Raw genomic sequence first — 13,527 nt, forward strand, 5'->3', positions numbered from 1 at the left:
GCAGCCCGCTGCTAGTTTTTGCGCTTCAGAACCTGAAGTAGATTCATTACTCTTCTTGAGTCGCTGAAAGATGGCGTTTATCTTATATTGCATCGTGCACGTCCTATGTTTCTTGGACACTGCCCTGTGAGTGACACTGATCAAGCTCTGTCTACAAAGAAAGCAATTAGCTTTCTTTCATTACGCGTCAACGAAAAACTCACTGGAAAGATTTCAGCGCCGGGATTCTTTAATTTCCGAGACGTTCCGGACAGCAGAGAGAAAAAATTAAAGGTGCACTTAAGAGTCCTTACGTGCGGAAATACGAAAGCATCTCGAGTTCCGTTGCCTCCTCTGATGCAGTATCTTCTAAACTTTACCTCGTTACCGTTCCTGCACACCGTTACGGTTTAACTTCCGCTCTAACTTCGGTTCGATCACGTCGAAAGACATGGGTCCCGTTGCTGGAACGTTAGCCGATATAGCAACTAAGTACTCATGACGCCAACGTTGTTTTCTTAAACAATCACTGATGATAATTATGTAATTAGTTGAGTAAAAAATCGACTGAAATAATTGGTTAATTAACTATCAAGTATTATACTATATTTTGATAACATATTTTTAGTTATTACTTAATTAACAATTGCTTTTATTATTTATGATTCAATTACTTTCATTGTTGTCTTAATTGTTTGTTGAATTCTGGAGGAATTACCAGGAATTCAAGAATTCTGTGAATTACTGCCAGTAGTTAGGAAAATTATTTATTTAATTATTTTGTTTAGTAATTCGGTCTTTGAAGGGACACTGAGGAGAACCCTATCAAAATTTTTTTGTTAGCAATATCTGATAGTTCGGCATTTCATGGCTTTGTTGACACTTGTCCGGGAGCGAAAGATGCATTTATTTCAAAGAAATTTGGATTCGAAGTTGAAACATTTTTTCCCGCCGCTCCGATTCAAACTCGAGAACTCTTATGACGACAAAGAACGGAGTGACGTGAACGTGACGTAAACGAAGACTCCGTGATTTCTGGCGGGTAGCGGTGCGGTGCGCTACCTTCCTTTGCAAGCCTCAGAGATTCGTCGCCTCCATGAAGTAAGGAAAATTCCTCCATGGTGGCGCCTCTTGTCCTAGGAAATCATCACGCTTGTACTTGCGAGATTGGCCTGTGGCGGCGATACCTGTATTTTGGTTCTTGCTATTTTCTACATTACAAGAGCTTTGTTTTCAGGAAGAGTGGCGTTTTTGTGATCAGGAGCTGGTATTCTATGGATAAAAGCCAACTTCAATTTCTCCTCAGTGTCCCTTTAAACTTTTCATTCAATCATTATTAATCATTACAAATCATAATTATACTCTTACTGGATGATCGACAGTTCATGAGGACACTCTCTGTCCGCACTTTTGTCCCCGTCACCCATAAGGCAAGAAATGCTTTGGCATATAAAAACAGTATTGTCTGAAATTTTCAGTACGGGAGAAAAATACAGCTAAAGAAAATACCAAAAATCAGCAGACAGAATGCGGGGATAGAGGCTGCGCATTCTATCGCCGTCCGGCAGCAGCACTGCTGCGAGTCCTGCAGCGGCAGTGGTTTGAAGACCGCACCGGCAGCACTGCCTAGCATCGGATGCCGCGATCTTACCGCAATGGTGCCGCCCGCGAGCGCTGTCGAAGACTGCTCTCTAGCATGGCGCTACTCCCTGGTCGTTGCTAGGCCTAAGTTTGTGGAAGCCACTGCAAACATCGCTTTGAAATTCGCCAGTGATTTAGTAAATAGTCTACCCACGGCACTGCCTTACTGTCGGTCCTATTGTATCGCGTGAAAAAATAAAGCGATTGATTTTAACGACACCTTAGCAGCGGAGCTAGCGTCCTTTGTGTAGACGCTAGCTCCACTAGCAGTCAAAGGACTGCTAGCGGAGCAGTCATTTGACTGATGAGCGCTAGCAGTCCTTTGTGTAGACGCTCAAATTGGCCGAATTGGCTCCGGTTTTTCGCTAAGCTCTCGTCGTTAATGCATGCCACTTTGCGTTGTGGCACTCGACAAGCATGCAGGCGGTGATAAGAGGAAAGCAGGTACTCGAAGGGCTGCCTCCCCGTGTTTCATGCGATAAGAGTAGACACTGGGCTAATTGGTTGTTTTAACGCTGAGAATCACGTTTCGAGTGAAAAAAAGAAAAAAACAAAACACGCACGGAGAGTCTACAGGAGTGCCTACTCTCCCTCTCTCCCTTTTTTAGGCTGGAAACATGACTCAGTGTTTCGTGGGGTCGCCTCACGCGTGGTCCGATATCTGCTAACCTTGCTGCTGAAAACGAGTAGTGCATCTAATTTTTACTTTCCACTAATTATCGGACGAAGGTTGCGCGCGGTTTGAAGAAGTTAGTCTTCATATACTACTAGAAGCTTGTTATTGCCCAAATACAAACTCTGCATGAGTATAGCAATAAAAATGGTCACTGATTGTCACGTGTTCTATAAAATTTTAAAGTTGGTTCATGAATGGCCACAATGAATGTTATCGCAATAGTCATTTTTGTACTGAAAGTAAAGTTTTCAGCTCGATATTTAAAATTTATTCTCATATTCAGAGAGAGAGAGAACAGAGGTAAAGGAAAAGCACGGAAGTTAACCAGAAAGGTATTTCGGTTGGCTATCCTGCATGGGAGGAAAGGAAAGAAGGGCATGAAAGGCAAAGAGAAAAAAGAGAAATGCAGTCAGGAGAAAGTACGCCACGACACGGGCGCTGAAAGTCACAGGCCACCGCATCAGAGGCGTGCACATCTTGAGGGCTGCAGAACAGGGCGGCCTCAGTACAGCACAGAGCCCGCCCTTCACCGCCAAACACTCGGCAGACATATCGCTGACGTTTCACTGGGAAGCAAGGCTGCTTGCCGTTGCGGTCGATGGTCTAGATTACAAAGTGAGACCTTCCGCCTTCATCTCGTAATGGCGAGGCAGGAGAAGCCATTTTGTCCACTGCTGAAAAGCTGCAAGGACCGTATTGAACACGTCCAGCACCTGCATTCTCACCAGCAAAGACGACAAGCACGAGCCGAAGCTATGAAGAGGCACTACGGCGGGCGCGAGGGCGTGTTCTATGTTGATGCTCCGGGTCCCGAGCAGGGAATGATGGCCGTCGTGGTAGTGCACCAAAATAAAACAATGGGCGGTCTAGTACTCGCTACCCAGGACATACTGGCTGCGGATTAAGTGGCGATTGCTCTAGCTGCAACACACACTACATCGGAATACGTTCTTACAGATTCACAGACAGCGTATCGCAATTACCTCAGGGGTGGGATCACACCGCTAGTAGCTAAAATCCTGCAAGATAGCTACACCCGTGGCTACCAACCCGCACACAGCCACTTAATATGGGTACCAGGTCGCCAGGGCTTCCAAGAGAACGAGAGCACACATGCCTCAGCCCGAGCATTTCTCCCCCAGGCACCCAGTACGGATGCCGTGGAACATCCTACCCCACTACTAACTTACACCGACGTACTTCAGCACTTAAGATTATCCCGTCGGGTCTACCCTCCACCGGCTAAGACACAAGACAAAGAGGAGGAACTACACCTCCGAAAGTTACAGACCAACACTTACAACAAGCCACGAATACTACACGCAATAGACCCGGAGTCATTTCACTCACAATGCAAATTCTGCGGGGAGAAGGCGGACCTGTACCATACGGTACGGGCGTGCTAACGAAATCAGGCGGTCACTATTAATAACCAGCAAACGCAGGAGGGGTGGGAGGAAGCTCAAGGCCAGCTCGGGCGAAACGAGTCAAAAAGAACTCATCGAAAGAGCGCGGACAGCAGCCTACGCCAAAGGGGTTCCGGACTGAGAGCTCCAACCGCGCCGCCACAACTTCCTAAACAGCTTCATTAAAATATTTTCGCCACCACCAGCACCTGCAGTTAATTTCTTGCAGCTATCGCATGAAGGCTTGAAAGCAGCACCCGCATGGTGTTCATAAGGGCCTTCAGGACTGCAATAACTTGCTCTTCTTTGACGTGAACCGGTTTCTGGTCCAGTGCCGACTAGCAGTACGCTGACGACACTGAATGTGCGGTGCCTGCTCTGTCATTGAGGATATGTAGTGCTTGCGTAGCGATGACCAAGTAACCTGAAGGTCTCGGCGTTGAACCGGAGTTTGGCCTCGTGCTTGACTGGCAATGGGCTCGAGACTTTGGGTGCGCAATGCCTGCTTGGTCACTGCGGGTGTGTGTAGCGGTGGTAGGGATCTCCAAGGTCCGTCTGCGACAACCGCCCCTACTTCGCCAGTCATATGGCTCCCGTTCTTTAGAACGGCATGTGGAAGGGGCAGACACATTGCAGAAATATCTGGACCATTCTTCCCAAAGGCTACTGCACTCTTAGAAGACCTTCGACGAGGGCGGCGACCTCGTCACATCTTTGCAGCAGCCTTTTTGTGTCTGGAATAGTCTCCTGTCATTTGTTTAGGTGTCGCGCTTTCCCTTTTCAGGCAGCGTCCTTCCCTTGAGGCAGCGTCGTGAGGGCCACGGCAGTTGGCGCACTTTAGGTATGTTGCCCGTCAGGCATTGCCGCTGAGTGGCTCAGAACACCGGGGACTCAGGATGGAGAAATTCCACACACTACTCACGTGTCCTTTCTTCATACCTTTCCGGCAATGGGGAGGCTTCGGGACGAAAAGCGTAACCATGCGTCGGAAGTGCCCAGTCTTCTCGTACGTTAGAATGTAGTCCCTTTTGAAAATCAGCTTGATGCACTTTGTCCTCCCAAGGCGCTGAGCTTGCAGCATTGCTACGCCGTTGGTATCTGGTCGGACAAAAATGGGCAGGTCGGAGTCGCAGATGGCTACGTCGACTTCGTAAATGACGCCTTCCGTAGTGCCGCTGCCCTGAAAGACATGGGACTAAACGCTGATGCCGCCCACATTTTGCTTTTTCCGTTCCCTGACATCAATGGCGACGAAATTTCCCATAGCGATTCACCCTGACGTCTTTAATTGCTCCTGGGACACGAGCAACTAGGAACACAGACGTGGCTTGCCTGTTGGTGCGGTTGAGATTATCGATTGGAGTTTCTGGCACAAACAGGACAGTATGTGCCGGTGATCCTCGCTCCGTAGTGATCGGGAACGTACTAGATCGCGACGAGTCCTCATCTCTGCGCAGTATATTTTTGGCTTTCCTGGTCAGGTCTCTGATGAAGTTTGGTTGCTTGCGGCGCTCTGGTGGCCGAGAAGTTTCCCACTCGGCTTCGCATGTAGTCCAACAGCGTTCACTTCTATCCCCGTCACGGAAAAAAGGAACAGCGCCTCCAAGATAATGTCGTAAACTAGGCAAAACTGAAGTGGCGAAGGGACAACGTTCTGGATATACGCAAGTGAAGTTAAGGCACGGAAGACGAAAACCGTTTCAAGAACCAATTGGCATGGAAATTAAACGTAAGAACCACACGAAAAATATCACTAGAGCAATTACTTGATTCCAAGAGGCGCCATTTCCGTCTTGCATGCCTGGCGCGGCACCGTAATATTGTCCCAAGCCTGATATCTTACGCGATGAAAGCCTCGATGAAAGTCTCGTTGTCTCTGTGATTAAGTCCATTTGGAGCACTAAATTCACGCGCAGCAGCATGCCTCGAAGATTTAGCGCATAATTTTGTGAGCATGATGCCTGTAAACGCAGAAAGCTTTCCTCATCCCGATGTCATTCATCCCGATGCCATTCAGCCCAGCGAAATCAAATTCGAAGACTTAATGGGGAGGCGGTCAGAGTAGAAGAGTAATGTACAAGTACTACTACTAACACAGATTTGTCACATCACATCGTACGATTACCTGAGCACTCTTCAGGAGACCCCGATTTGGAAAAATGGATCCTTGGCGAATGTAAAGGCGTTGTCCGATATTCAATTATCCAACACGCATTGATGAAAAAAAAAAACATTTGCTTTATACCTTATTCTCCGACATTTTGGTACTTGGCGCTACGAAAATCTTATATGTGCAATAATAATAATTCAATATTTAGCTTGCATGCCGCGCCATATGTGGGCTACAACTCTAAGGCCGACAAGGTTGCTCTATTCCAAACTGAAAAAAAAAATTGCGAAGCGAGCCTTGGTGAAGACAAGCGGTACAAAATCCAAGAATTTGTGCTCACCATAATTATGATGTACTGTGCAGGTCCGCTAACCGAGCGTCCTAGATTAACAACTGCTTACTGGCGTTACCTTAAGCAATGTTTAAAAATGTTTGCGCCTCACGTTATACGCAAGAAATTATTTTAGCAGCAGGCTACACATGAGGCAAAACGCGACAAAGTGGTGTTTTGCAGGGCCTAAACTCATGATAATGATTTCATTGCTTGATAGAAAGCTTTGCCCTTGTTTTCTTTGTCTCCAGGATTGTCTTAACGTGCCACCAAGAATTCTGGAGTTCCTATAAAGGCGCCCACCTAAAAAGAGTAATGAAAATAAGCGGAATGCGACGGCCTTCGTAACCTGAGAGCGCGCTCTCTCCGACTAGACAGACATCACATTCTGAGAATGGGCCTACAGCAACATTGAAAGTTCGTGATCGTGTACTGCGCATCAAACGAAATCTCAAGTCCACTAGATTGGGACAATGCCAAGTCAATTGAATAAAAGAGGAAAGGTTGCGAAGAAGGCGGGAAATTCGAAAGGACTGCGCAGACAGGCTATGCGCAAAACCGGGAAGTAGAACGTCCTAGTGGGTAGCGGGTCATGGAACAAAACAGATCCGTGTTCTCTTTGGATGCAGTGTTTGTCATGCGGATAGGATCACGAAGATTGTGTAGGTGCTCATGGAGCCACTTTCGTTTGAATTGATTGCAAGACTGAGTAATAAATAGGCTAGGTTTGCAAGGCCGCCTTGTTTTGCCCCGGCAGTGGGTGAGAGTGCGACATTGAGAAATTTGCAAAACCATAAATTTTTGATGTGTTTCACCTAAGCTGGCCTTTTTATATTACTGAGAATGATCCTGGGAAGGGTAGAAGCCGATTCCGTAATAATTTTTGTGTGCTACTTTGGAATAATAGAAAGCAGGTGAGGACCTGCGAATTTTTCTACTGTTTTTCCCGACTCTCCGCTAATTCACGTTTTATCACATGCAGCCGTGCTGACCAGCATACTAGTTTTACATAATTAAAATTACAAATTGCCATTTAATTCGGTGAAGCACCAAGCACTGATATGCTTAATGGAGTGATAGTATAAATGAAGTTAAGCGCGAGGATGCTGCCAGCAATGAATATTGCTCGCAAAACGGTACACCAGGGCTAAATTAACGTCCACTGCTCCCCACTCAAGGTCCTTGGAATGCACATGCAACAGCGCCATCTGGTCTCGCGCTGCGTCTCCCTTTCTCCTGTTGCGTCAAGCGAAGTGCTGCTCTTGTCGTCTGCAATGAAAAAAAACAAAACAAACGCCCTCGACATCAGTTTCAAGTCGCAACCGACCAAAAGGCACTGCGCACATCAGGACAGCGGTCTGTTGAGCGAATTGGTACGTGTTCTCGATTTAGGGGCTCTAAGACGGTAATTTTTATCTTCTCGCTTTTGTTGTCGTCTTAGCGAAGTTAAATAGGAGCATAAGGTTTAGGCGGAATGCAGATGACAAAGCAGATGACAAAGATGGTAGAATGCACGTGGCACATACAGGGGTAGCCATACGGAAATGAAATGGAGCATCTTCAAGAAGAAGGGGGCTTTTTTTCTTTCGATTGTTACCTGAACCTCGTAGATCGGCTTCGCTAGCGGCACAGTATGATTATCGGCTGCCACCCGGAAGGCGCAGGTTTGAATTTCATTACATGGACAGTAAAGGAGAGGTTGGTGCTGCATAGCGGCTTCGGCTACTCCTTTTCACTAATTCATAGCAACCACTTGGACCGACGATGTGCAGTTCATCATAACATAACACATACACGAACAGTACACAACATATCAAACAAAGTACATATGTCCGGAAAAGTAATATTAATGAGCGAACAAAAACGCCTTGAATGTTAAGAGGACAGTACACAATACGATATGCATAAGAAGTATGAATAAAAAAGGACTGAAGAACAACAAATAAGCTTATTTGCAGTACACAGAGCAAGAGTAAATAACAACGCTATTAAAGCGCTCACTCACAAAAAAATTAGAAAAACAAAAGGAAAATAACTTTGCTTGAAGCAAAGAGGAAAATCAAATAACAAAATAACAAAGATAATAAAGCCCTCATGCACAGAGATGCAAGAGCTCTAGCATTGACTCCAATTCTACTAAGCTAGTATTTCCCAAGGATACCGCCGTCCTCAAAACTTTTCAAGTTATTCGTATGGTCTAATAACGACAGTCAAAGGCCAGCTTGATGAAGTTCTTTACAGGTTGTGTTAATCAATAACCGAGGCTAATATGCACGAACCAGTCTATCTCGTATGGTCTCTTGATCTTCGCTCATTCTTTATACAGTATTTACACGCAAAATAAAAGCATGTTATGGCAAACAAATACATGCTAATTTAGGAGGTGCACAATTTATGCTGTGAGGAGAAAATAATTCCTGAAATCTTAATGAGTCATATAGGAAAATCAGTTAATATACGTGTACGGTTGAAATATGAGGAAATACGGATACATATTTATTTATTTAGAAATACTGCCAATACCAATCGGCATCATTGCAGGAAGGGCAAAAACATAATTGAACAAAGAATATGCATAAAATCCAGCGGTTCAACTGCGTGCGAACCGAGGCTGTTAAAGGGAAGCTGAAACGGTTTTCGAATCGCATGAAACGCTGTGGTTGGGAAGAAGGCACCTTGAAAATCATGTGCGTAATTTTTTTCCCGACTCTATCCGCGAACAGAGCTGCAATAGCTTCTTAAAAACCCGCCGCCGGCACGCCCTCGTCGCTTCCGGAAGCGCCGGGTGGGGGGACGGCAGAGACGGAGAACTGGCGGAAGTGACGCCATTCACGGAGAGTCGGCCGGCCGTCCGGCTGCGCTTGCTCCGCTGCGGCCCGCGCTTTGGCGAACCACAGATCAACGTAATCTTCTGCCAATGCCGTTTACTTTCTGTCGCTCCGGTGTTCCCTGTAATGCTTGAAGCCTGCATATAAATCAGTTTTGGCACGGTACTTCTTGGAAGAATCCGTCGGTTGTTGTCCCCTACAAGCTGGCGGTAGGCAGCATACCGAAAATGCCCGCGCAAAATATGTGCATCAGTTTTTCTCTTTTCGTTATATTACTTTCTTACCCGTTTGGAAACTTTTGCCTTTTCCACCTGGTTCACATCCATACTCAGTTAAACACACTTCTAGCACTGCCTTTCTGAGGCACAAAGTCTTGAACTCCTTTGAGCTTGTTACGCACTGTGTGCTTTTTTACTTTTTCCTGATTTCTTGCGCCTCCTGGCAGCACAAGCAATCCTTTTAATCTTTCGTCAGTGCGCAGCGCATGCAGCTGTACCTAATTGAACAAATAAAAACGATTATATCAACCTAGTATACTTGAGCAATGAAAACATTTGCATTCATGAACGCTTGGTCATGGTTGGCGATCGACAATGGGGCCAGAATTCATACAAATTTGTCCTTGAGTCAGAACGGCAAAGTTGTCGAGCCGCGGTACGCATACATGTATGTCATCCACAAGTAATTCTGCTGGTTATCTCGATACGCAATAGCAGCAACTATATCTCGCAGCACACTTGTTTTGATGAGCAGTACTGCGAGCTCCGGAACGCAGCCATAATTATTGTTCGAAAGCGTGTTCAGCATACGAAAAAACAAAACAAAAAACTTACTGGGGTAAGTGCAGAAGTTTCGTGGTTGGACCGTAGCCCGAACATGCGGCAGAAGGAATAGCGCACACGATAGCTTTTTCCCGGTCGCCTCGTCTCTTCGCGATGTAGTACAGCACTGAACCCACTCCAACTCATCCAGTTTGACATTATTTTGTAGTTCTAAAAAGCCCTCCGGTGTAATTAGGCACGTTCCTATAAATAAATGAGCACACAAATGATTTAATTCATGCGACTTGTGTAAGCATGCCTGAATTAGATCATGTATAAAGGCGTGACAAGGAGTTGGTGGCCAGGCTCTTATGCTACAGCGGTACACAACAACGTTTTGAAGCAATTTCCTTTTTTTAAATTAGCACTTGCACATGCACCTACACAAAAGATATGCACGCGCATGCAACTACGGAAAACATACGTATCAGTCGAGGTTTCCAACACGTGATAATGTCGCCACTTAACTTTCGCTGCCGGCGCACTCCGCGGCGTCGTATGTTCCGCCGTTTTCTGAAGTCGCTAATGCCTCGAACATGTACGGTGAGCGTCTACACTGTTGAACACTGGTTGAATTATCCATAGTTTTCAAAACGTAGTTCTTAAGCCAGCCGAAGCAACGCGTAACGCAGCAACGCTGTTGGAGCTGGCCGGAGATCCCCGTGGATGACGTCACGACGGACCCGGCCAATCGCGGGCAACAGGGGCGTTCGCTCGGCGCCCTGAGGCGATGGAGAACGTTTCCTTCTAAAAAAAAACAACTTTTTGCGTTTATTTCCGCTCTTTTTGAATAATACATTCTTTTTCAGCGGACTAAAAACTACAAAATACTGCATGGAGCCCATTTTTTTTCCCGAAAAGTGTTTCAGCTTCCCTTAAGTTAAAAGTAATAATAATAATCGGTGAGAAATAACCCGGGAGTAACAATTCAAAGAATAAAAAAAAGAACAGCATGATGCTTTATACTCTAGAAAGTACACTTTTCATTACTTAAGAGAGAGCACTGGAGCTGTCGAAGTGGTGTTTTTAATGCACATTGTTGAGCTAGTAGGTGCACTTCATATGTCCCTAAATTTTTTCTAAAGATGAGTTGCTTAGACTTGATGGTAGGTTATTCCATTCTCTAATGGATAACGAAAAAAAACCGAATGTCTAAAAGAGTCTGTGTTGAATCGATATTCTTCCAGCGATTGTGAGTGCTTATGTCTCTTTGTTCTTGTTTCTGATTTTGAAACACACCTTTTACTATCTATGACATATTTGTGTGGCCTACCTCCAAAATTTGAAAATTGAGTTGGCCCACGTTCGGTACCGTGCTTTCCCACATTATATCGTGCTTAGCAATGCTAAACCTCCCGCCATTTTTTCTCATGCAGCTGGAATAGCGAGAATGCACTGATCAACCTCATAGCTCATGGTACACTGAATTCAGACAAGGAGACCAACTCCACGAGCGGAGAATCAGCCTCGTGCAATTACGTTCGAGCTTCTGCGGTTCGACGTGGGAACTTGTTAACGAGGTCCATATAAATTGCGCTTAGGGCGACGTATACAACAAATCTCATCTTTCCCGCATGACTAGAACTTCGATTCGTCTTTCGAAATCACTCTTTTTCAACCGTGACTTGCCCACACCAGGTGTTCCTATAGCTAGATCATCCGGAACACCAGTTCTTTTAAGAGATATGCGTGGTTTACGCTGGGCTCGTGTCGTTTAGTCCTGCACATTGCACATGACGTCTCGCAGTCCATAGAGTGACTGTAAAGCCTGATAACCAGGCCAAATCTTCTAAAATGTCGATAACAGTCAGTATAAAACTTTGTAGGCTGGCGCCAACGATTTTTATCTCGACAACTTGGCTGGTCGTAGCGGCGAGTCTCCTGCGAAGGCTGAAAAACAAAACCCCATCTGAAGCTATATCTCATCGAAAGTCGTGAAGGCGTCCACTGCGCTACTCTGAAATTAAATGAAAGCTGATGGTGTTTAATTCATATTTGCGGCCGCAGATATTTGCTGATTCAGCAGTCTTGACGACATTATGTAAGCTTCACACTCCGCCCACTGGTTATAAAAATATGCAGTAATACTGTAACTGCAGAACATGCCACATGAAGATCAAAGTAAGTTAATATTAACATAAAACAGACGAAAAATGAAAGCAATCTGAAGTGCCCATTAAAGGCTAAAAAATGAAAACCGAACTGAAGGCAAACAGGTACGCCCCATAGAACTCCTGAGGGAAGACAAGGACATTACTGTATCATAATATATTCAGAAGTAGCGAATAAATCTTTAATATTCTCATATTTTGAATTTATACCAAAAATTGAAAATATGCCTTCTCGTTCACTATGTTATATACTTGGTGTCACAAGGAAGACTTTAAGTAACCTTCAAAAATAGCATTTTTGAGGTGCAAATATCGGTTTCTCGGCATGGTAATGCTGCAGGGTTGGCGGGCACCAGAAAACCGGTGAATGATATTAACTAGTACCCTGGTTGAAAACTGGCAATAATTAATTTTTTACCTATTAGAGTTAGGCGCCTAGTTGCAATTAGAGATTTATAGCCGGTCGTTAGCAATAGCCATATCAGTTTTTAGAATTTCGATAACGCATTCACCCTTGGCGCCGTGGCTCGACAAAATTCGGCTTTTTCAACTAGTTACTTGCAGTGGAGGTGTTGCTTTGCCAGCATGCTTTCGAAAACGCATGTATTTTGGCCCGATGCAGCCAAATTTTGTCGAGCCAGAGCGGCGAGGGTAATCGCCTTTTCGGAATTCCAAAAACTGATGTGGCGGTTACTAACGGCCGGCTACAAGTCTCTAATTACAACTATAGACGCCTGAATGTAATAGTTAAAAAGTAAATTATGGTAAATTAGTCAACCATCTTACCAGTTAAGATGATTTATCGGTTTTCTGGCGTCCGCCAACCCTGGCAATACCATGCAGCAGAAGCCATATTTGTGCCTCAAAAATCCTATTTTTGAAAATTACTTAGTCTTCCTTGTAGCACTCGCTATAGGTCGCCATCAGTAATTTGCACCTGGTTACACCCATGAATATGGTTACTGCGCAGTTAACAGGTGTTTTTCACCTTATATCGTCAGCAGGTTGTGATGACGTCACAGGGTCACGGGACCTAGGTAGATGGTGAGCCACCTTTTTTCCGCTCACAACGCCACCGCCGCCGCCGCCGACGACGCTGGATTTTCTGCAGGAGCCAATACTGATAGTCATGCATAGAACGGCTGCAATAAACATTGTTTCACGTATCTACTGTGCTTTATCCATGTCATGCAAACACACAGAACACACGGAATGCACTTGGTGTACCACTTTAATCACACAGCAATCTGATGGATAACAAAGCTCAGCATGTGTAGGCTGTTCGCTAATGTTTGTGTCAGAATCCCTGTTGCTTGTTTGATACCAACTATTGGTTGTTGGAAGGGCTACAGTTGGCCAGAAGACCAAGGACTTATTCTTGTTGGGGCTTGAACTTCAAGAATGGGTTATTCGACACCAATTGGCCCATCATTAGGGCTCGACCATCCTAAGTTTCTTATCAAACTTCATGATTTTTTGCGCTACTATGACAAACATTACATCAGCTTGCTTTATTAAAAAAATATTAAGTCGTGTGATGTCCCCCATCTTAACTTTGAAAACGGTAGCAGAACTATAGCCTAACAAGAAATTTGTAAAAAATTCAATCTTTTACCATGTCTCT

Source organism: Amblyomma americanum, chromosome 7, assembly GCF_052857255.1.
Source record: "Amblyomma americanum isolate KBUSLIRL-KWMA chromosome 7, ASM5285725v1, whole genome shotgun sequence".
NCBI classification, from domain to species: Eukaryota; Metazoa; Arthropoda; class Arachnida; order Ixodida; family Ixodidae; genus Amblyomma; species Amblyomma americanum.